This window comes from Bufo bufo, chromosome 2 (genome assembly GCF_905171765.1).
Source record: "Bufo bufo chromosome 2, aBufBuf1.1, whole genome shotgun sequence".
In the NCBI taxonomy this organism is placed as follows: domain Eukaryota; kingdom Metazoa; phylum Chordata; class Amphibia; order Anura; family Bufonidae; genus Bufo; species Bufo bufo.
In genome coordinates, this window is record NC_053390.1 from 480596989 (window position 1) to 480622336 (window position 25348).

Consider the following 25348-nt stretch of genomic DNA (forward strand, 5'->3'; position numbering starts at 1 on the left):
CTATTTCACCTTGCCACTCTGTATTGTCCTCATGCTGCTGTCATATCCACAATATGTCACCTTGCCACTCTTTGGGGTCCTTCTGCTGCTTCTGCTATCTTCACACCATGTCAACTTGCCACTAGTTGGACTCCTTCTGCTGCTGCCATCCACACACTACGTCACCTTGCCACTCTGTGGTGTCCTCTTGCTTCTGCCATCTCCACACTTCATATGTCACCTTGCTACTCTGTGGTGTCCTCATGCTGCTGCCATATCCACACTATGTCACTTTGCCACTCTTTGGTGTCCTCATGCTGCTGCCATATCCACACTATGTCACTTTGCCACTCTTTGGTGTCCTCATGCTGCTGCCATCTCCACACTATGTCATCTTGCCACTCTGTGGTATCATTCTGCTGCTGCTGCCATCTCCACAATATGTCACCTTGCTACTCTGTGGTGTCCTCTTGCTGCTGCCATCTCCACACTACATATGTCACTTTGCCACACTGTGGTTTCCTAATGCTGCTGCCATCTCCACACTATGTCACTTTGTCACGCTGCGGTGTCATTCTGCTGCTGCCATCTCCACACTGTCACCTTGCCATTCTGTGGGGTCCTCATGCTGCTTCCATCTCCACACTATGTCACCTTGCCACTCTTTGGTGTCCTTTTGCTGCTTATGCAATCTCCATACTATGTCAATTTGCCACTAGTTGGTCTCCTTCTGCTGCTGCCATCCACACACTATGTCACCTTGCCACTCTGTGGTGTGGTCATACTGCTGCTGCTATCTCCACACTATGTCATTTTGCCACTTTGTGGTGTCCTTCTGATGCTGCTGCCATCTCTTCACTATGTCACCTTGCTACTCTGTGGTGTCCTCATGCTGCTGCCATCCCCACACTATGTCACCTTGCCACTCTGTGGTGTCCTCATGCTGCTGCCAACTCCACACTATTTCACCTTGCCACTCTGTGTTGTCCTCATGCTGCTGTCATATCCACATTATGTCACCTTTCCACTCTGTGGTATTCTGCTGCTGCCATCTCCACAATATGCCACCTTGCCACTCTGTGGTGTCCCTATGCTGCTGCTGCCATCTCCACAATATGTCACCTTGCCACTCTGTGGTGTTCTCATGCTGCTGCCAACTCCACACTATTTCACCTTGCCATTCTGTGGTGTTCTCATGCTGCTGCCATATCCATACTATGTAACCTTGCCACTCTGTGGTGTCATCATGCTACTGCCATCTCCACACTATGTCACCTTGCCACTCTGTGGTGTCTTTCTGCTGCTGCTGCCATCTCCACACTATGTCACCTTGCCACTCTGTGGTGTCCTCATGCTGCTACTATCTTTACACTATGTCACCTTGCCACTCTGTGGTGTCCTCATGCTGCTGCCATCTCCACACTATTTCACATGCCACTCTGTGGTGTCTTCATTCTTCTGTCATATTACACTATGTCACCTTGCCACTCTGTGTTATCCTGCTGCTGCCATCTCCACATTATGCCACCTTGCCACTATGTGGTCTCCTCCTGCTGCTGCCATATCCATACTATGTCAACTTGCCACTCTGCGGTGTCCTCATGCTGCTGCCATCTCCACACTAGGACACCTTGCCACTCTGCAGTATCCTTCTGCTGCTGCTATCTCCTCACTATGTCACTTTGCCACTTTGTGGTCTCTTTCCTGCTGCTGCCATCTACACACTATAGTAATTAAATGGCCGCAAAAAAAGAGAGGGCGCTCATTGGTACTGGTGAACAAGATACTGTTACTTACTCCTAACCAGGATGAGTGATTGCTACTCACCTTGGTTTTGTTGCACTGTGTGTAGTGCAGCTCTGGTCTAGATAAAACAGTTGGGGTAATCTGGGTTGGTGCAGCTGCAATGAGCAGGACACTGGGTCAGTGGGTCAGCTATGCAGTGAGTCAGGATATATGTGTAGTAGTTTGTGACGCCAATTGCAGCTCTCACAGGTACTGTAACAGGGCCCTTTAAGACGTTATAGCTCACGTACCAGGTGAGGAATGCCAGAGGGGGATAATGTCTCTGTATAGCAGATATGGTAGTGTCAACGGTGTCTCCTACCTTGGTACGGCTGGACTCCTGTATCCTGGCTCACTTGCAATAAAATTAAGTGTGGTCAGTAGGAGTAATTTGAGGAATGATTGAGATCCAAACAGGTGATAAAAACCAACTTGTCTTTACTTAGTGATTGGCAGCTTTGATCCATACAAGTTACAGCAATAGTGTAATCTGGCAGGTATCTATCTTCTGCTCTGTTTGTAGTCTGCTTAATGTGGGCCTGACTAGCTGAGGAGGTACTTCGTTTCTCCTGGTCTTTGGATCTGTACTCACAGGACTGCTCGCAGGGTATGGTGTCTTCTTCCTTGAGATCTATAGTTCTGTAATTGCTGCTTTTTTGTCAACCAGCTGAGGTAGATGACTCAGGCTGGCAACAGTGATCTGGGCCTCAGCCGAGGCTCGATCCTGTCTTGGGATCCCTGTTTCTGGGAGCTCCTACTAACACAGCCTTCCGCAGCTGGGGGGCTGGTTCACACTGCTAACTTCCTTCTCCTCCTCATGAGACAGGACATGGGACCAGCCCACTTCTGCTCACACAGGGGAGACTGGGCTGGAATGGACTATTCCAGGCCAGATACTAACTGACCATGGGCTGCTACATATTGCTGCCACCTGCTGGTGTACATTGAAATTACAGCAAATATATAATACAGGCCTAAAAATACATATAATGGCAAATGCAAAGGTAGATTACACAGGATGACAATACATACACACCTAACATATTGTAGCGGGGAAACAGAAGTTTAGTGACATACTTCAGGATGTTACATACCCCCTTACTTTAAGTGAAGCCGTCCTCGGCGTACGTTAGGCGGGTGAGGAATCAGCTCTGGGTACCCAATAAAATACAAAGTGCTGCGTAAATATACATATAATGACATACAAAGACAAAACATTTAACGGCTTTCTCGAGGTTCCTGCCCGCTAGAGTAATGTGTCCAACACACAGTTTCCTTCTCTTGTTATAACCAGGTAACCTATATACAGCACAAAGCAAAACCTTTACTAACTGACTTTGCATGTCTTTAGCGCTGTTGACATCAAAGAAAGCATGGGGGTGTCTTTACTCCGTAATCCCACCATTATGTAATGCAATGCCCGCAAATAGAAGGGTGGCTTTATCCTGTATTCCCTTCCCTACACCATAGCCTGAAGAAATTTGGCTTGTAGCACGATCACTATGATGTCTAAGAGGAAGCTAAGTTGTGGCTCTAAGGCTTGAGGCGCTTTACCTTAGGCAAAGGCTCAGAAGGGGAGGTATTTATCGTCTCTGTGTCTTTTGGCAAGTCACAGGAGGAGGGCAGTACGTTCCCATGGATCTCCTGGAAATGAGAGACCTCCGGATGGGAACAATCCGGAACATAAAACAAACGGGAAGAAGCAGCCTAGGGCTTCTAACGATTCCTGAAGCAGCAGGGGTACCTGTGTAGTAACTGGATCTGCCTAGACTTACCACTTGGTCCTACCCTGGGTACCTATGGGTATATATATCTCCGGGTGTAGGCCATTAGTATTCAGTGTCCCTATGAAGACAGTCCGTATAAGGGGGGAGAGAACAAGAGCAGTAAAAAGGCACACTTTAAGTAAATTGCTACATTTTTGTTAAGTGCAATGGTTAAGTGCAATCATTAGAAACAGTGTATACATTCACATTGTGGCATCTAGAAGGATAATACACACAATGGGCAGGTTATCTTGAACGTTACATAACATGTAAACTGGTTCTATAGTGCAAAAATATCAAAGTATGAAATCACATCCTTTCTTTGGGTGCAAGCTTTTATGTTGCAATAAAACATTTTATAAAAGTAGTGCAATTTTATAAGTGCAAGGATAGGCTCAACAATAACTTGAGTCCTGTTTTATTAAAGTGCTTAAAGTTGCAGAATCCTCTGGAAACTGATAAAAGTTTGTTGTAATCCACAAGGATAAAAGTTAATTGTAATCCAAAGGGTTTAAAATGTTTAAGAGTAGCAGCAGGCTATCAAGTAACCTGAGAAAGGGGATAAAACAGTTAACTTGGAGATGAGGGGGTTAAGTGCTGATGGGGGGGAGTCCTTACTGACATGACCATCTGGATGAGGACTAACCAGGCAACCTGAAACAAAAGGTTAAAAACACACAAAACTGCCAACAGGTCCTCACCCGTCAGGAGATCAGTCCATGGCGTGGCTCCCGAACAATGTCACTGATGGATTTTTCTATTGTTGGGGACACCTTACAGGTAGGTGTCCAGCTCCTTATCACTACTGGAGCTGCTGAACCTCATCAGAGGTTGTTCCTGCCTCTGATGATAGCTCATTGTGGCGTTGGTTGTAGTGCGCCACTGGCCTCTACTGGTGGCTGCAGGAACTGGTTGCGCGGACAACCTGGTAAATGCTGCGGTGACCCGCTGTAGCCCGGGATCCACAGCCGGTACAGGAGGTGGGAGCACTTCTGGCTGCAGGGGCTCAGGAAGAGCTGGAGCAGTTGCCTGGGGCTGCTTCCAGGGTAGCATGTATGGTGGCATCAGACAGGGCTGGACCTTGGGATTGAAGGTCAAGACAGAATTGTTTATCTGCCCTACCCTCAGGGTTGGTGGTGGTGATAGATCGGGTATCAACGGTACAGGTTCAGGTGGTGGCTTTTCTTTAAATTGCAGACGGCCATCCGGGGCTTCTTGGAGGCATCTGGTCTTGCCCGCAGAGCCTGGATCCTCCTGCCAGGTCTCTGGGGTAATGGCAGGGGTAAGCGGCTTGTCCAGCAAAGTAACACCAGCCGCATAGAGTTCTTGCATGGACCACATCGGGGTGTACTCAATTTGGTCCCCCGCATAAAGATTGTGTCTGGCCTGGGGTAGGTAGTGTCTTTTGACAGAACGTCTGCCCACAAAAACTTCAGTGCCGGAGTGGCTGTCTTGTACAAAGCCCACACCTTGTTCTACTGAGAACCATAGCACGGCCCCGGTTCTCCTAGTTAACTTGGGGTCTCCTGGTTGGGGATCGTCGATGACCTGCTTCACCCATTCCTCGACCGCTGATTTCTATTCCCAGGCGGTCTGGGCAAAAGCAGTAATTTTGTGTGGGACATCTGGGTTCAAGCTCCGTAGCTTGTCGTAGCTGGGCGGCGGAGTGTAATCACTGGCCGCCACCGCCGCACCAGTAGGTGGTTGTGGCGGTGCAGGCCTAGGCCTGGTGGCAGGTGCTGGGGTCTCAGGACGTGGTGCAGAGGCGGAACACGGACCGGGCCTGGGCCTCAGGGAGCGGGGCAGCTCCTACCTGTGATTGCGGCCGGGCGGACGGTTCCGGTGCCTCCTGGGTGCCGTCAAGGGGTGTCATCTCCATCTGGAACACAGTCTTGTCAATGGCTGTGATAGCTGCGTCCTCCGCGGGAACCATCTTGACGTCGACCTCCATCTGGTCTTGTACGTCGTCTTCCGCGGGGGCGCTTGACTTAGCGGAGGGATCCCCGGCCTCCGAGAACTCGATTAGATCCGGGCTCTTAGCATCGGGAGCCGGGACATCTGTGTTGGCCTTCTCAGGATCCTCGGGGATGCTGGCCAAGGTAGGCGGTGTCGGGTCTTTGACCACGGAGGGATCCACTGCCTCCGGGTCGGTACCGAAGGTTGAGGGACCACGCCTTTTGAGTAGCTGGGAGACCTGGATCTCCAACGGATATTCTGGATAGACGGGCTCTCCGCCGATGGACATTTCGTTCCACCTGGGATGCGGGTAGGTCATGGCTGCTCCTCTCCTGACCACACAAACTGCCAGAACTAAGGGTGGGGCGCAGAGGGAGGAGTCTTTATCACTTCGGTTCCCAAAAGCAAGTTCATGGAGGGTAGTCTCTATTTTTCCCGCTTCCAAAGGGGCGTATTCGTTATCTTCGCGCTCTTGAGAGGGAGTTACTAGGTTTTCCCGCTTCTGGGGGGCGTATTCAGCATTTCCGCGCTCTTGAGAGGGCGTTCCTTTCTTCCCTCGTTTCTGGGCATGAAGATGAAGTGCCATTTTAACGAATATGGCGAATTTCACAATGACAAATTAACCCTTTGAATGCTGGAGTGCACATCTAGCGCTTTCTGGCACAGCAATACAGTCACTTTTCAGGGTCTTTGCACAAGCGGCAGCGCTTGCAGTACTGTGAAACATGCGATCCGGTCCGTTTCAACACATAATTGGATCCGGTTCTGTTGTTAGGGATGGACACACAATTCAATCCGATCCTGTTCGCAGTGATGCCACTTCATGCAATGAGCAGGACACTGGGTCAGTGGGTCAGCTATGCAGTGGATCAGGATATATGTGTAGTAGTTTGTGACGCCAATTGCAGCTTGCGCAGGTACTGTAGCAGGGCCCTTTAAGAGGTTATAGCTCACGTACCAGGTGAGAAATGCCAGAGGGGGATAATGTCTCTGTATAGCAGATATGGTAGTGTCAACTGTGTCTCCTACCTTGGTACGGCTGGACTCCTGTATCCTGGCTCACTTGCAATAAAATTGAGTGTGGTCAGTAGGAGTAATTTGAGGAATGATTGAGATCCAAACAGGTAATATAATCCAACTTGTCTTTACTTAGTGATTGGCAGCTTTGATCCATACAAGTTACAGCAATAGTCTTGGGTCCCAGCAGGTATTGGCAATATGTGGCAGGAATCTATATGTATTCTGCTTCTTGTCATATGCCTAGTAGATCTGGCAGGTATCTATCTTCTGCTCTGTCTGTAGTCTGCTTAATGTGGGCCTGACTAGCTGAGGAGGTACTTGGTTTCTCCTGGTCTTTGGATCTGTACTCACAGGACTGCTCGCAGGGTATGGTGTCTTCTTCCTTGAGATCTATAGTTCTGTAATTGCTGCTTTCTTGTCAACCAGCTGAGGTAGATGACTCAGGCTGGGAAGAGTGATCTGAGCCTCAGCCAAGGCTCGATCCTGTCTTGGGATCCCTGTTTCTGGGAGCTCCTACTAACACAGCCTTCCCCAGCCGGGGGGCTGGTTCACACTGCTAACTTCCTTCTCCTCCTCATGAGACAGGACATGGGACCAGCCCACTTCTGCTCACACTGGGGAGACTGGGCTGGAATGGACTATTCCAGGCCAGATACTAACTGACTATGGGCTGCTACATATTGCTGCCACCTGCTGGTGTACATTGAAATTACAGCAAATATATAATACAGGATAGCTTTGCGCAGTGGCAGTATCATAGCCAATGAGCTTTAACTGAGGCGTGATTATTGCTTTTTGAAAATAAAAATAAAAAATACATATAATGGCAAATGCAAAGGTAGATTACACAGGATGACAATACATACACACCTAACATATTGTAGCGGGGAAACAGAAGTTTAGTGACATACTTCAGGATGTTACACAGCCGAATATTGTCCAAGATGACCATGGGCGGGAGCCAAGCCGCCACTTTGGTGCGAATTGTGATATATGAAAGGGAGCTCGTCTGCACTGTGTTCGTGCGGCGAGCGGATGGATACAAGGCACAATTCACAACCCAATTGTGGAAACAAAGTATTTTTTATTTTTTGTTTAGCAAAGATGACGCGTTTCGGGGTACACAGGATCCCTTTATCAAGTCTAAAAGACACAAAGGTTGATACAATAATATATACATATACACAGATCAATGAATAAAAATATATAAAAATATATGTATAACAATGTAAAAGATGTATATGTATAACAAATAAAAATGTTATCTATTGGAGGTGTGCTGGTTATGAGAAATTTCATAAATATGAGCAAGTATAAGTGTACGTAATAACGGATTAATATGCATAATTTAAAAAATATAATTATTTGGACTGGATGGGACAGAAATTGACAAAATAAATACCGTATTTTCCGCTTTATAAGACGCACCTGATGATAAGACGCACCTAGGTTTTTGAGGAGGAAAATAAGAAAAAAAAATTTCAACCAAAAGGTGTGCTTTTGGTGGGTTTTGAACTATTGGTGGTCTGTGGATGACACTATTATAGGGGATATGTGGATGACACACTTATGGGGGATCTGTGGATGACACGGTTATGGGGGGATCTGTGGATGACACTGTTATGGGGGATCTGTGGATGACACTTATGTGATTATAACACCCATCATCCTAAAGAATACACTGATGTACTGTACATTGGTGTATTCTCAAGGATGAGGGGAGTTATAGTCAGATTAAATATTAACACTATCCAGGGACTGTTCTGTAATTGGCATGTGTTTGTATTAAATATGACTATAAACCCCCTCATCCATAGGAATCCACTCATATACTGCAGTACATCGGTGGATTCCTATGGATGAGGGTGGTTATAGTCATATTTAATATAAACACATGACAATTACAGAACAGTCCCTGGACAGTGTTTATATTAACTACTATAACCCCCCTCATCCATAGGAATCAACTCATGCACTGCAGTACATGAGGGATGTATGTGTTACGAGGGTGTCAAGAACCACGCCTGACTCTGTTATACCCGGGGTCAGGAAGTCGCAGCGGTTGGCTGCGCGCTCTATGTAAGATAGGGCTGTTTCCTTATGGTAGCTTTCTGGGTTTGCTTTGCAACCCTTTTTGGCTCACTCAGGGATCCGTAGCTCCTTCTCCTCAGCTGTTCCTTGTCCAGCACTCCCAACCTCCTTATATTCCCCTCTCACACTTCTCTGGTTGCCAGATATAGAGCTTCCTGCCTGGACTTCTATACTGACCCTCTGGAGCTGTGTTGCTGCGTTCTCTGGTTGTTGGTCCAGAACGTTACCCTCCGGATCCCTGTTGGACCTTTTTGGTCTGCTGTGGTCGCCCAGCTGGGTGTATGAGTTTGTCTGTATTGTCTGTCCTCTCCCTGGTGTTTCCCTCTTAGTGTCAGTGGTGCGGACTAGCGATCCCACCGGCCCGTTCACTATCTAGGGCTCATTCTAGGGAAAGCCAGGGTTTAGGCACGTGATCGCCGCACGGGTGAGGAACCCGTCTAGGGACGTCAGGGCAGTCAGGTGCCAGCCGCAAGGTGAGTCAGGGGTCACCACCTTTCCCTCTCCCTTGGGCAGGGCTTTCCCTTTTCCCTCCCTGTGTGTGACGCCGGTCATTACAGTATGAGCAGAGAGAAGCAGGGCTGGCAGGCACAATAAAAGAGGCGCTGGAGCGCACAGTGTGACAGGCATCCAGCACATAGACGAGAAGACCAGGACCCTGCAGCTCAGTTCAGTGCCCCCGGCAGCAGCTGGAGGGGACAGGGGGGAGAAGATTATACTTACAGGAGCTGCAGGCTCCGGTACCGGGTGCGCACCAGGCGTGTGGGCTGGCGGCCGAAGGAGGGGAAAGGGGGAGGCTCCGGTCCCGGGTGCGCACCAGACGTTCCGGCTGGAAGCCGAAGGAGGGGAAAGGGGGAAAAATGTTCACTTACAGGAGCTGAGGACTCCGGTGCCGGGTGCGCACCAGACGTGCGGGCTGGCTGCTGGAGGAGGGGACAGGGGGAAAACACTTTAACTTACTGGAGCTGCGGCAGCAGAGCATAATAAGTGAAGCCGCCAGCCTGCCCATCCCTGGTGCGGTCTTGTTAAGGAAGCACGTGCTGGCGGCAGAAGCCTTCAGTGAAGCCGCCAGCCCACCCAACAGTTTAATGGCCACCTAATTTGCATCGCATTCGTTTTATAAGACGCAGTGACTTTTTCCCTCCACTTTGGAGGGGAAAAAAGTGCGTCTTATAAAACGAAAAATACAGTACATAAAAAAATAAAAACATATAAATATATCCGTGCATGCACAATTTTATCGGAGGGTGCTGTCACCCCCTGGATAAAAGGACAGTTCATATCGTTATCCAAAAAATACTGTGTATAGGTAATTTAGTAAAAGGGTGCATTGTCGGTACCTGTATCCTTGTCACCGTAGGCTTACTGAGGGGCACTCCTGTTGAAATCCCTTTTCAAGGGCACAGCAGTCGGCACGGCTGTGGTAAATGATAAATTAATATTCAATTGGGTGTTTGAAATTTTATTATTGTCTGATTGTATATGAAAAAGCATCATAAGTAGGGATGAGCGAACCCGAACTGTATAGTTCGGGTTCGTACCGAATTTTGGGGTGTCCGTGACACGGACCCGAACCCGAACATTTTCGTAAAAGTCTGGGTTCGGGTTCGGTGTTCGGCGCTTTCTTGGCGCTTTTTGAAAGGCTGCAAAGCAGCCAATCAACAAGCATCATACTAATTGCCCCAAGAGGCCATCACAGCCTTGCCTACTATTGGCATGGCTGTGATTGGCCAGTGCAGCATGTGACCCAGCCTCTATATAAGCTTGGGTCATGTAGCGCTGCACGTCACTCTGCTGATACAAGTGTAGGGAGAGGTTGCAGCTGCGAGGTTAGGGCGAGATTAGGCAGTGATTAACTCCTCCAAAAGACTTCATTCAGTGATCGATCTACAGCTGTGGATCATTGAACTGCTGCTATTCAATTGCTCAGTGTTTTTAGGGTGCCCAGAGCGTTTTTCAGTCACTTTTTTCTGGGGTGATCGGCAGCCATTTTGTGGCTTGCTTGTGCGCCAGCACAAGCTGCCACCAAGTACATTTAACCATCAATAGTGTGGTTATTTTTTGCTATATCCTACATCAGGGTCAAGCTTTCATCAAGTGCATTTAACCATCAATAGTGTGGTTATTTTTTGGCCATATACTACATCAGGGGCAAGTTGAGCCTGTGTCACCCAAGTGCATTTAACCATCAATAGTGTGGTTATTTTTTGGCCATATACTACATCAGGGGCAAGTTAAGCCTGTCACAAAGTGCATTTAACCATCAATAGTGTGTTTATTTTTTGGCCATATACTACATCAGGGGCAAGTTGAGCCTGTCACCCAGCGCCTAAAAAATAGGCCTCGCATTTATATTAATCCAAATCTGTCATTACTGCTTCAGCTGGTCAAGTTATTTTTAGTGACCGTCAAAGCACAGTTTTTGTTCTGGGTTGAAAAACAATTCCCAAATTTGCAATTCTCAAAATTAGTGGTTTCTGCTGTATCAGGCCTACTTTAAATCTATCCCTAAAAGGGTATATTAGATTCAAGGTGCTGATAGGGTAATTCTCAAAAACTTAACACACACGCTACAGTGCAGATCCAAGTCTAATTCTGTGATTAAACGTATACCTGTCACCCAGCGCCTAAAAAATAGGCCTCACATTTATATTCATCCGAATCTGTACTGTTTTAGCTGGTCAAGTCATTTTTACTGTCCGTCAAAGCACAGTTTTTGTTCTGGGTTGAAAAACAATTCCCAAATTTGCAATTCTCAAAATTAGTGGTTTCTGCTGTATCAGGCCTACTTTAAATCTATCCCTAAAAGGGTATATTAGATTCAAGGTGCTGATAGGGTAATTCTCAAAAACTTAACACACACGCTACAGTGCAGATCCAAGTCTAATTCTGTGATTAAACGTATACCTGTCACCCAGCGCCTAAATAATAGGCCTCAAATTTATATTCAGCTAAATCTGTCATTACTGGTGTGCGTGTATTAGTGTAATACGGTACCTAAATAGATAGCCAGGTAGACTTAGTGTTAGGTGTCTGTAAAAAAAGGCCTGAATTTTAATTCAATACATTGGCCCGAATAATATTTTTCTTATTGTGGTGAACGGTAACAATGAGGAAAACATCTAGTAAGGAACGCGGACGCGGACATGGTCGTGGTGGTGTTAGTGGACCCTCTGGTGCTGGGAGAGGACGTGGCCGTTCTGCCACAGCCACACATCCTAGTGTACCAACTACCTCAGGTCCCAGTAGCCGCCAGAATTTACAGCCATATTTGGTAGGGCCCAATGCCGTTCTAAGGATGGTAAGGCCTGAGCAGGTACAGGTATTAGTCAATTGGGTGGCCGACAGTGCATCCAGCATGTTCACATTATCTCCCACCCAGTCTTCTGCAGAAAGCGCACAGATGGTGCATGAAAACCAAGCCCATCAGTCTGTCACATCACCCCCATGCATATCAGGGAAACTGTCTGAGCCTCAAGTTATGCAGCAGTCTCTTATGCTGTTTGAAGACTCTGCTGGCAGGGTTTCCCAAGGGCATCCACCTAGCCCTTCCCCAGGGGTGGAAGAGATAGAATGCACTAACGCACAACTACTTATGTTTCCTGATGATGAGGACATGGGAATACCACCTCAGCACGTCTCTGATGATGACGAAACACAGGTGCCAACTGCTGCGTCTTTCTGCAGTGTGCAGACTGAACAGGAGGTCAGGGATCAAGACTGGGTGGAAGACGATTCAGGGGACGATGAGGTCCTAGACCCCACATGGAATGAAGGTCGTGCCACTGACTTTCACAGTTCGGAGGAAGAGGCAGTGGTGAGACCGAGCCAACAGCGTAGCAAAAGACAAAGAGGGAGTAGTGGGCAAAAGCAGAACACCCGCCGCCAAGAGACTCCACCTGCTACTGACTGCCGCCATCTGGGACCGAGCACCCCAAAGGCAGCTTCAAGGAGTTCCCTGGCATGGCACTTCTTCAAACAATGTGCTGACGACAAGACCCGAGTGGTTTGCACGCTGTGCCATCAGAGCCTGAAGCGAGGCATTAACGTTCTGAACCTTAGCACAACCTGAATGACCAGGCACCTGCATGCAAAGCATGAACTGCAGTGGAGTAAACACCTTAAAAACAAGGAAGTCACTCCGCTCCCCCTGCTACCTCTTCTGCTGCCGCCGCCTCGGCCTCTTCCTCCGCCTCTGGAGGAACGTTGGCACCTGCCGCCCAGCAAACATGGGATGTACCACCAACACCACCACCTGCGTCACCAAGCATCTCAACCATGTCACACGGCAGCGTTCAGCTCTCCATCTCACAAACATTTGAGAGAAAGCGTAAATTCCCACCTAGCCACCCTCGATCCCTGGCCCTGAATGCCAGCATTTCTAAACTACTGGCCTATGAAATGCTGTCATTTAGGCTGGTGGACACAGACAGCTTCAAACAGCTCATGTCGCTTGCTGTCCCACAGTATGTTGTTCCCAGCCGGCACTACTTCTCCAAGAGAGCCGTGCCTTCCCTGCACAACCAAGTATCCGATAAAATCAAGTGTGCACTGCGCAACGCCATCTGTGGCAAGGTCCACCTAACCACAGATACGTGGACCAGTAAGCACGGCCAGGGACGCTATATCTCCCTAACTGCACACTGGGTAAATGTAGTGGCGGCTGGGCCCCAGGCGGAGAGCTGTTTGGCGCACGTCCTTCCGCCACCAAGGATTGCAGGGCAACATTCTTTGCCTCCTGTCTCCTCCTCCTCCTACTCAGCTTCCTCCTCCTCTTCTTCCACCTGCTCATCCAGTCAGCCACACACCTTCACCACCAACTTCAGCACAGCCTGGGGTAAACGTCAGCAGGCAGTTCTGAAACTCATATGTTTGGGGGACAGGCCCCACACCGCATAGGAGTTGTGCCGGGGTATAGAACAACAGACCGACGAGTGGTTGCTGCCGGTGAGCCTCAAGCCTGGCCTGGTGGTGTGCGATAATGGGCGAAATCTCTTTGCAGCTCTGGGACTAGCCGGTTTGACGCACATCCCTTGCCTGGCGCATGTGCTGAATTTGGTGGTGCAGAAGTTCATTCAACTACCCCGACATGTCAGAGCTGCTGCGTCAAGTGCGGGCCGTCTGTTCGCGCTTCCGGCGTTCACATCCTGCTGCTGCTCGCCTGTCTGCGCTACAGCGTAACTTCGGCCTTCCCGCTCACCGCCTCATATGCGACGTGCCCACCAGGTGGAACTCCACCTTGCACATGCTGGACAGACTGTGCGAGCAGCAGCAGGCCATAGTGGAGTTTCAGCTGCAGCACGCACGGGTCAGTCGCACTGCGGAACAGCACCACTTCACCACCAATGACTGGGCCTCCATGCGAGACCTGTGTGCCCTGTTGCGCTGTTTCGAGTACTCCACCAACATGGCCAGTGGCGATGACGCCGTTATCAGCGTTACAATACCACTTCTATGTCTCCTTGAGAAAACACTTAGGGCGATGATGGAAGAGGAGGTGGCCCAGGAGGAGGAGGAGGAAGAGGGGTCATTTTTAGCACTTTCAGGCCAGTCTCTTCGAAGTGACTCAGAGGAAGGTTTTTTGCAACAGCAGAGGCCAGGTACAAATGTGGCCAGACAGGGCCCACTACTGGAGGACGAGGAGGACGAGGATGAGGAGGAGGTGGAGGAGGATGAGGATGAAGCATGTTCACAGCGGGGTGGCACCCAACGCAGCTCGGGCCCATCACTGGTGCGTGGCATGGGGGGAAACGCAGGACGATGACGATACGCCTCCCACAGAGGACAGCTTGTCCTTACCTCTGGGCAGCCTGGCACACATGAGCGACTACATGCTGCAGTGCCTGCGCAACGACAGCAGAGTTGCCCACATTTTAATGTGTGCGGACTACTGGTTTGCCACCCTGCTGGATCCACGGTACAAAGACAATGTGCCCACCTTACTTCATGCACTGGAGCGTGATAGTAAGATGCGCGAGTACAAGCGCACGTTGGTAGACGCGCTACTGAGAGCATTACCAAATGTCACAGGGGAACAAGTGGAAGCCCAATGCGAAGGCAGAGGAGGAGCAAGAGGTCGCCAACGCAGCTGTGTCACGGCCAGCTCCTCTGAGGGCAGGGTTAGCATGGCAGAGATGTGGAAAAGTTTTGTCACCACGCCACAGCTAACTGCACCACCACCTGATACGGAACGTGTTAGCAGGAGGCAACATTTCAATAACATGGTGGAACAGTACCTGTGCACACCCCTTCACGTACTGACTGATGGTTCAGCCCCATTCAACTTCTGGGTCTCCAAATTGTCCATGTGGCCAGAGCTAGCCTTTTATGCCTTGGAGGTGCTGGCCTGCCCGGCGGCCAGCGTTTTGTCTGAACGTGTATTCAGCACGGCAGGGGGCGTCATTACAGACAAATGCAGCCGCCTGTCTACAGCCAATGTGGACAAGCTGACGTTCATAAAAATGAACCAGGCATGGATCCCACAGGACCTGTCCATCCCTTGTGCAGATTAGACATTAACTTCCTCCCCTTAACAATATATTATTGTACTCCAGGGCACTTCCTCATTCAATCCTATTTTTATTTTAATTTTACCATTAAATTGCGGGGCAACCCAAAGTTGAATGAACCTCTCCTCTGTCTGGGTGCCGGGGCCTAAAAATATCTGACAGTGGCCTGTTCCAGTGGTGGGTGACGTGAAGCCTGATTCTCTGCTATGACATGAAGACTGATTCTCTGCTGACATGAAGCCTGAATCTCTGTTATGGGACCTCTCTCCTCTGCCTGGGTGCCGGGGCCTAAAAATATCTGACAGTGGCCTGTTCCAGTGGTGGGTGACGTGAAGCCTGATTCTCTGCTATGACATGAAGACTGATTCTCTGCTGACATAAAGCCTAATTCTCTGCTATAAGACCTCTCTCCAATTGATATTGGTTAATTTTTATTTATTTTATTTTTATTTTAATTAATTTCCCTATCCATATTTGTTTGCAGGGGATTTAACTACATTTTGCTGCCTTTTGCAGCCCTCTAGCCCTTTCCTGGGCTGTTTTACAGCCTTTTTAGTGCCGAAAAGTTCGGGTCCCCATTGACTTCAATGGGGTTCGGGTTCGGGACGAAGTTCGGGTCGGGTTCGGATGCCGAACCCGAACATTTCCGGGAAGTTCGGCCGAACTTCTCGAACCCGAACATCCAGGTGTTCGCTCAACTCTAATCATAAGATGTGTTGAGTCAGTTCATATCAAATTGGAAGTGGTGGGCTGATGCTAATATACTGGTTGGATGGCGGTATAATGGTGGGTGTGAGCGTTCCAGTGGGTGCTATTTATTGGGGAGCTGATAAGGGTGATGGTGCAGAGGAAGCTAATATTTGTCATGAGCAGAGGGATCCTGGCACACAGGCCGGCGCCACCAGTAAGGCGAATTAGGCAGTCGCCTAGGGCGCCATTTAGCAGGGGGCGCCCGTTGCAGTGTAAAAAAAAAAAAAAGTGGTTATATAAGGCCGGCCGGCAGCGCCCCTCATGCTGCGCCGGCTGAGAGTTCACCGCTCTAAAGAATCTCCGGCCGCCGGCTCAGTGCTGCGCAGCCTGCCTGCGCCTGCTGTCATTCTGTGTCTGCTCTCTGCTCTGTGCTGTCCGTGGCCGAGCTCTGTTCAGTCCGCGGTACAGGAGCTTTTGTTTCCTGTACCCGGCCGGACTGACAGGAAGTGCTCACTTAGTGAGCACTTCCTTTCAGTCCGGCCGGGTACAGGAAACAAATGCTCCTGTACCGCGGACCGAACAGAGCTCGGCCACGCTACACTAGAGGTGACCGGGGGGGGGCAATAAGAGTGACAAGAAAGGGGGTGGGCTGCAATAATGAGAGTGACAAGAAAGGGGGGGGTGCAATAAGAGTGACAAGAAAGGGGGGGGTGCAATAAGAGTGACAAGAAAGGGGGGGGCTGCAATAATGAGAGTGACAAGAAAGGGGGGGGCTGCAATAATATGAGTGACAAGGAAGGGGGGGGGCTGCAATAAAGAGAGTGACAAGGAAGGGGGGGCTGCAATAATGAGAGTGACAAGAAAGGGGGGGCTGCAATAATGAGAGTGACAAGGGAGGGGGGGCTGCAATAATGAGAGTGACAAGAAAGGGGGGGGCTGCAATAATGACAGTGACAAGGGAGGGGGGGGCTGCAATAATGAGAGTGACAAGGAAGGGGTGGCTGCAATAATGAGAGTGACAAGGGAGGGGGGGCTGGAATGAGAGTGACAAGGGAGGGGGGGGCTGGAATGAGAGTGACAAGGGAGGGGGGGCTGCAATGAGAGTGACAAGGGAGGGGAGGGTAAAATGAGTGACAAGGGATGGGGGCTGGAAAGAGAGTGACAAGGGAGTCCCCAGAGCCAGACCAAGAGCCAGACTGCAGCCAGAGACCAGATCATCTTATTGTCCTGGTGGTAAGTAGATAATGCAATATGTTTATTATGTAATTGTTTAGTTATTAATACTACATTGGAAACTAATTTACCTCACATTTAGGGTCCATTCACACATCCGTGTGTGTTTTGCGGATCCACAAAACACGGACAGCGGCAATGTGCGTTCCGCATTTTGCGGGCACTAAGAGAATATGCCTATTCTTGTCCGCTATTGCGGACAAGAATAGGACATGTTAAATTTTTTTCAGGATCAGAATTGCGGATCCCATAGAAATGTATGGGTCCGCAATTCCGTTCCGCAAAAAGAGACAGCTACAAGAAGCTGGATTAACCCTAAGGGAAACATAGCAGTTCTTTTAATTTAAAAGCTGAGAAAGGGGTGGAACATATGTGATGTCATGGTATGGGCAGATCATCTGATAAGGTGGGGGGGGGGCGGCAATTTTTATCTTGCCTAGGGTGGCAAAAATCCTTGCACCGGCCCTGCTGGCACATAAGGATTGAAAGTAGTTGTTTACCTGAGAGATGCGGCCGGTGAGTGTCCTGGTGTAATAGCGCTTCTGCACGTGCAGCCTGCGGTGTGCAGAAGCGCACTCAATCCAGAGGTTTTAAAGGAAGGACTGAGCGGATGAAGGGGGCGTGGCCGGGGCGTGTCTGTGGGCCGGTCATTAGAGTGGGCGGCTCTGCCGGCTGGCTGTTAGAGCGATGTGTGCTGCTGGTGGAGGTGGAGGTGTAGACAGTGGGCGGAAGGAGGGGCGTGTCGGAGGGGCGGTCCTAAAGGTTGGATACTGTGCTGCCGTTGTACTGATGTATGTGACTGGTAATGGTGTATGTGATAGGGGGCTGGACGGGGGGAGGGGCGGACGCAGCGATGACTGGTGCTGCAATGTGTTGCCGGTGCTGTGCTGTGGGGTGTGACGGTGGGAATAAGAGTAGGTGCTGTCAGGTAAAGACCGGGATATAATGGGGACTGTTTGTTGGTATGAAGACTGGATCTGATGGTGAATCATACGGGTCTGCTACACTATTGGGAATGTCGCATCTGTAGGAATGGGTCATGGGGTGAGAGATATGAAGATGTTTTTGCTGGAGAAATATAAAATGATGGGAGGATGTGCTGCAGGGCTTGGGAGGGGGGTAGGGGGATAGGGGAGTGTATGGGGTGGTTGTCAGTACAATTGGATGTGGCTTGAGTAAAAGTGGTGTCCTTATGCTGCTGCCATCTCCACACTATGTCACTTTGCCACTTAGTGTGGAGATGGCAGCAGCATGAAGACCCCACAGAGTGGCAAGGAGACATAGTGTTGAGATGACAGCAGCAGGAGGAGACCACAGAGTGGCAAGGTGACATACTGTGGAGATGGCAGCAGCATGAGGACAATACAGAGTGGCAAGGTGACACATATAATGTGGAGATGGCAGCAGCAAAAGGATACCACAAAGTGGCAAGGTGACATAATGTGGAGATGGCTGCAGCAGGAGCAGGGCCGGCCTTAGGTGTTCAGGCGCCCTGTGTGAGCTAACCTTGTGGCGCCCCCCCCCCCAAAAAAAAACAAAACACTGCTTGTTGCTGGCATCATGGCATAGGCTGGCTGACTATCCAACCAAGTAGTTACCAGCCCACACACCCCAAAGGCCGGTGTAATGTTATACTTCCCTACTTCGTGAGATTTCCCTACCCTCGTCACTTCCGGTCGCACCGGACATGACGTAAGGAGGTGTGCAGCGCCGCGCAGGCGCACAGCGACATGTTAGGGACATGTTTGGTGTCCTTCTGCTGCTGCTACCATCTCCATACTATGTCACCTTGCCACTCTGTGGTCGACTCCTGCTGCTGCCATATCCACACTATGTCAACTTGCCACTCTGTGGTTTTCTCATGCTGCTACCATCTCCACACTATGTCAACTTGCCACTCTGTGGTTTTCTCATGCTGCTACCATCTCCACACTATGTCACCTGCCACTCTGTGGTTTTCTCATGCTGCTGCCATCTCCACACTATGTCACCTTGCCACTCTGTGGTGTCCTCATGCTGCTGCCATCTCCACACTAGTTCACCTTTACACTCTGTGGTGTCCTCTTGCTGCTGCTGCCATCTCCACACTACATATGTCACTTTGCCACACTGTGGTGTCCTCATGCTACGCCATCTCCACACTTTGTCACCTTGCCACTCTGTGGTATTCTGATGCTGCTGCCATCTCCACACAGTGTCACATTGCCACTCTGTGGTGTCCTCATGCTGCTGCCATCTCCACACTATGTGACCTTACTATTCTGTGATGTCTTTCTGCTGCTGCTGCCATCTCCATACTATGTCACCTTGCTACTCTGTTGTCTACTCCTGCTGCTGTTATCTTCACATTAGGTCACCTTGATACTTTGTGGTGTCCTCATGCTGCTGTCATCTGTACACTATATCATCTTGCCACTCTTTGTTATCCTGCTGCTGCCATTTCCACATAATGTCATCTTGCTTCTCTATCGTCTCCTCCTGATGCTGCCATATCCACACTATATCACCTTGCCACTCTGTGGTCTATCCCTGCTGCTGCCATATCCACACTATGTCACCTTGTCACTCTGTTGTCTCTTCCTGCTGCTGCAATATCCACAGTATGTCACCTTGGAAACTCTGTTGTGTCCTCATGCTTCGTCATATTAACACTATGTCACCTTGCCACTCTGTGGTGTACTTCTGCTGCTGCTGCCATCTCCAAACTATGTCAGCTTGCCACTCTATGGTTTCCTCTTGCTGCTGCCATATCCACACTGTCACCTTGCCACTCTCTGATCTCCTTCTGCTACTGCTATCTCCACACGGTCACCTTGCTACTCAGTGGTCTCCTCCTGCTGCTGATATCTCCACATTATGTCACCTTGCCACTCTGCGGTGTCATTATGCTGCTGCCATCACCACACTATTTCACCTTTAAATTCTGTGGTGTCCTCATGCTGCTGCCATCTCCACACTATGTTACCTTGCCACCCTGTGGTCTCCTCCTGCTGCTGCCATATCCAAACTATGTCACCTTTCTACTCTGTTATCTCTTCCTGCTGCTGCCATATCCACACTATGTCAACTTGCCACTCTCTGGTGTCCTCATGCTGCTGCCATCTCCACAATAGGTCACCTTGCCACTCTGTGGTGTCCTTCTGCTGCTGCTGCCATTTCCACACTATGTCACCTTGCCACTTTGTGGTGTCCTCATGCTGCTGCCATCTCCACACTAGTTCACCTTTCCACTTTGTGGTGTCCTCTTGCTGCTGCCGCCATTTCCACACTACATATGTCACTTTGCCACTCTGTGGTGTCCTCATGCTACGCCATCTACACAGTATGTCACCTTGCCACTCTGTGGTGTCCCCATGCTGCTGCCATATCCAAACTATGGCACCTTTCTACTCTGTTATCTCTTCCTGCTGCTGCCATATCCACACTATGTCACCTTGCCACTCTCTGGTGTCCTCATGCTGCTGCCATCTCCACAATAGGTCACCTTGCCACTCTGTGGTGTCCTTCTGCTGCTGCTGCCATTTCCACACTATGTCACCTTGCCACTTTGTAGTGTCCTCATGCTGCTGCCATCTCCACACTAGTTCACCTTTCCACTTTGTGGTGTCCTCTTGCTGCTGCCGCCATCTCCACACTACATATGTCACTTTGCCACTCTGTGGTGTCCTCATGCTACGCCATCTACACAGTATGTCACCTTGCCACTCTGTGGTGTCCTCATGCTGCTGCCATATCCACACTATGTCACATTGCCACTCTGTGGTGTCCTCCTGCTACTGCCATCTCCACACAGTCACCTTGCTACTCTGTGGTCTCCTCCTCCTGCTGCTCTCTCCCCACTATGTCACCTTGCCACTCTGCGGTGTCATTATGCTGCTGCCATCACCACACTATTTCACCTTTCCACTCTGTGGTGTCCTTTTGCTGTTGCCGCCATCTCCACACTACATATGTCACTTTGCCACTCTGTGGTGTCCTCATGCTACGCCATCTACACAGTATGTCACCTTGCCACTCTGTGGTGTCCCCATGCTGCTGCCATATCCAAACTATGTCACCTTTCTACTCTGTTATCTCTTCCTGCTGCTGCCATATCCACACTATGTCACCTTGCCACTCTCTGGTGTCCTCATGCTGCTGCCATCTCCACAATAGGTCACCTTGCCACTCTGTGGTGTCCTTCTGCTGCTGCTGCCATTTCCACACTATGTCACCTTGCCACTTTGTGGTGTCCTCATGCTGCTGCCATCTCCACACTAGTTCACCTTTCCACTTTGTGGTGTCCTCTTGCTGCTGCCGCCATCTCCACACTACATATGTCACTTTGCCACTCTGTGGTGTCCTCATGCTACGCCATCTACACAGTATGTCACCTTGCCACTCTGTGGTGTCCTCATGCTGCTGCCATATCCACACTATGTCACATTGCCACTCTGTGGTGTCCTCCTGCTACTGCCATCTCCACACAGTCACCTTGCTACTCTGTGGTCTCCTCCTGCTGCTGCTCTCTCCCCACTATGTCACCTTGCCACTCTGCGGTGTCATTATGCTGCTGCCATCACCACTCTATTTCACCTTTCCACTCTGTGGTGTCCTTTTGCTGTTGCCATCTCCACACTACACATGTCACCTTGCCACTCTGTGGTGTCCTCATGCTGCTGCCATCTCCACACTATGTCACCTTGCCACTCTCTGGTGTCCTGATGCTGCTGCCATCTCCACACAATGTCACATTGCCACTCTGTTGTGTCCTCATGCTGCTGTCATCTCCACACTATGTCACATTACTACTCTTTGGTGTCCTTCTGCTGCTGCTACCATCTCCATACTATGTTACCTGCCCCTCTGTGGTCTACTCCTGCTGCTGCCATATCCACACTATGTCAACTTGCCACTCTGTGGTGTCCTCATGCTGCTGCCATCTCCACACTATGTCACCTTGCCACTCTGTGGTGTCCTTCTGCTGCTGCCATTTCCACACTATGTCACCTTGCCACTCTGTGGTGTCCTCATGCTGCTGCTGCCATCTCCACACTACATATGTCACTTTGCCACACTGTGGTGTCCTCATGCTACGTCATCTCCACCCTTTCTCACCTTGCCACTCTGTGGTATTCTGATGCTGCTGCCATCTCCACACAATGTCACATTGCCACTCTGTGGTGTCCTCATGCTGCTGCCATCTCCACACTATGTCACCTTACTATTCTGTGATGTCTTTCTGCTGCTGCTGCTGCCATCTCCATACTATGTCACCTTGCTACTCTGTTGTCTACTCCTGCTGCTGTTATCTTCACATTAGGTCACCTTGCCACTCTTTGGTGTCCTCATGCTGCTTTAATCTCCACACTATGTCATCTTGCCACTCTGTGGTATCATTCTGCTGCTATCTCCACAATATATCACCTTGCTTCTCTGTGGTGTCCTCATGCTACGTCATCTCCACCCTTTCTCACCTTGCCACTCTGTGGTATTCTGATGCTGCTGCCATCTCCACACAATGTCACATTGCCACTCTGTGGTGTCCTCATGCTGCTGCCATCTCCACACTATGTCACCTTACTATTCTGTGATGTCTTTCTGCTGCTGCTGCAATCTCCATACTATGTCACCTTGCTACTCTGTTGTCTACTCCTGCTGCTGTTATCTTCACATTAGGTCACCTTGCCACTCTTTGGTGTCCTCATGCTGCTTCCATCTCCACACTATGTCATCTTGCCACTCTGTGGTATCATTCTGCTGCCATCTCCACACTATATCACCTTGCCACTCTTTGGTATCCTGCTGCTGCCATTTCCACATTGTGTCATCTTGCCTCTCTGTGGTCTCCTCTTGCTGCTGCCATATCAACACTATTTCACCTTGCCACTCTGTGGTCTCCTTCTGCTGCTGCCATATCCACACTATGTCACCTTGCCAAACTGTGGTGTCCTCATGCTGCTGCCATCTCCACACTGTGGCGAAACCAACCTCGCCACTGGGTTTTAGAGAGGCCTGGCTGCTGGCCTCTTGCCCCAGGATTATGGGCCATATACTAACTTTTAAACCCCTGAACCTATTCAAGTGAATTTTGGATAGGTTTGTCCCCAAGTTATACTGTTTAAATTGATGTAAGTTATATGTATGGCCAATGTAAACTCACAAAGTTGTAACAATTTATAATAAGTGTAACTTGTCAGCTTGGGAGGAAAATGCTGGGTGTGTTTCTATTGTGCCATTGTCCCTTTGTGTGTTTAAAGGGTGATGTCTGTCCTGTTGTCTGCACATGTGTATTGGTGACTTCTCTTTGTCTTGAGAGATAATTGGATTACGCCTCGGGTGTCTCCAGGGCAGAGAGGAGGAAACCATGATGCATTGTGGGGATGTATTGTCTCTGTGTATCCTACAGTGCTGCATATCTGTCCTATGTCACAAGTCTTTATTCTGGTCCCCTAGGGACGTGTACACCAGATGGGCTTGGTTGTTTTATACCTCCCTGTGGGCGGACCTGTAATTGCAACAACTGTAATAAAAAACAGGCTGGGTGTGCCAGCACCTCAGACCACTGCTTGACCCTCAACACGGAGCCTTGTCTCGTTATTGGGGGGATCCGCTGTATGCTGTAGAGACTGATTGCCAGGAGTGTAAGCTGATTCCTGTTCGTCTGCTAGCAGCTATTCGTGAGGTTCCAGTTTGGAGTTCTATTTTGTATCTAGTTCGGGAGTTGGGTGTTCTGCAGTAGCTGTGCCGGTCTCTCAGAAAGGGGCTTATCGCCTGAACAGATTTTAGCCCCTTGTCTGCTGAAACGGTCCGTTACATTGGTGGCAAGCAGCGGGATCGTTCCTACAGCCAGAAGGACAGCTACAGGAGACACCATTTCTTTGGATTTTACAACTTAAGGGCAACACATGTCTCAGTACAGCGACCCTAAAAGCACCAGGAATGAACCAGCAGGGGAGTACAGATACTCTGTGGAGGAATTTGACCATATGATGTGGTTGCGGCTGAACTTCTTCGGACCCAATCCAGCTGAGAAATACGTCAAGTTCGTGAGGAGTCTACTGTTCAAGACCCTACTATACCGGGCAGAAGGTGACGGTCAGCTGCCACGTTGGGTGGACCTCCACCGGAAGTTACAGTTGCGGGACAGAGAGAGCTCAGTCTCCCCTCCCCAGCGGCAGAGTGTCCAGCAGGGAATCGGGAGCCCAGTCTCCATTCCCCAGCGGCAGAGTGTCCAGCAGGGAATAGAGAGCCCAGTCTCCTTTCCCCAGCAGCAGGACACTGTATTGGGAGCGGATACGGTCGCTCGCCCTCCCCAGCGGCTGGAAGTATGTATGGGAGAGGAACTCATTACCCCCTCTCCCCAGCGGCAGCTTAACGCACCAGGGGGAGACAGTAAGCCCCACAACAGTGCAGATGGGACCGTGGTCTCTGCACCTACAGCACAGGGGGTAGAGACAGTCCGTCTCCCCCTCCAACAACCAGACTCTAAGCCAGGGAGCAACACAGAGACCGGGAGTACCAGCTTCCAACATAACCTTGGTGGACTCACTGGACAGAGACAGGCTACCAAATGCAACAGGTCCAGTATTGGGTTGTGGGTGGGCTGCCAGACTAACTCAGGTACCGACCGGCGTGAGGTCAGGTATCTGGTTAGTCTTCCCTGGGGGGGGAGATGTGTGGCGAAACCAACCTCGCCACTGGGTTTTGGAGAGGCCTGGCTGCTGGCCTCTTGCCCCAGGATTATGGGCCATATACTAACTTTTAAACCCCTGAACCTATTCAAGTGAATTTTGGATAGGTTTGTCCCCAAGTTATACTGTTAAAATTGATGTAAGTTATATGTATGGCCAATGTAAACTCACAAAGTTGTAACAATTTATAATAAGTGTAACTTGTCAGCTTGGGAGGAAAATGCTGGGTGTGTTTCTATTGTGCCATTGTGCCATTGTCCCTTTGTGTGTTTAAAGGGTGATGTCTGTCCTGTTGTCTGCACATGTGTATTGGTGACTTCTCTCTTGAGAGATAATTGGATTACGCCTCGGGTGTCTCCAGGGCAGAGAGGAGGAAACCATGATGCATTGTGGGGATGTATTGTCTCTGTGTATCCTACAGTGCTGCATATCTGTCCTATGTCATAAGTCTTCATTCTGGTCCCCTAGGGGCGTGTACACCAGATGGGCTTGGTTGTTTTATACCTCCCTGTGGGCGGACCTGTAATTGCAACAACTGTAATAAAAAACAGGCTGGGTGTGCCAGCACCTCAGACCACTGCTTGACCCTCAACACGGAGCCTTGTCTAGTTATTGGGGGGATCCGCTGTATGCTGTAGAGACTAATTGC

General features: G+C 49.8%; 1 pseudogene; it reads left to right on the forward strand.

Moving 5' to 3' along the window:
* Positions 1–7240: 7240 nt before the first annotated feature.
* On the forward strand, positions 7241–7348 carry LOC120992997 (annotated as a pseudogene).
* Positions 7349–25348: the final 18000 nt, after the last annotated feature.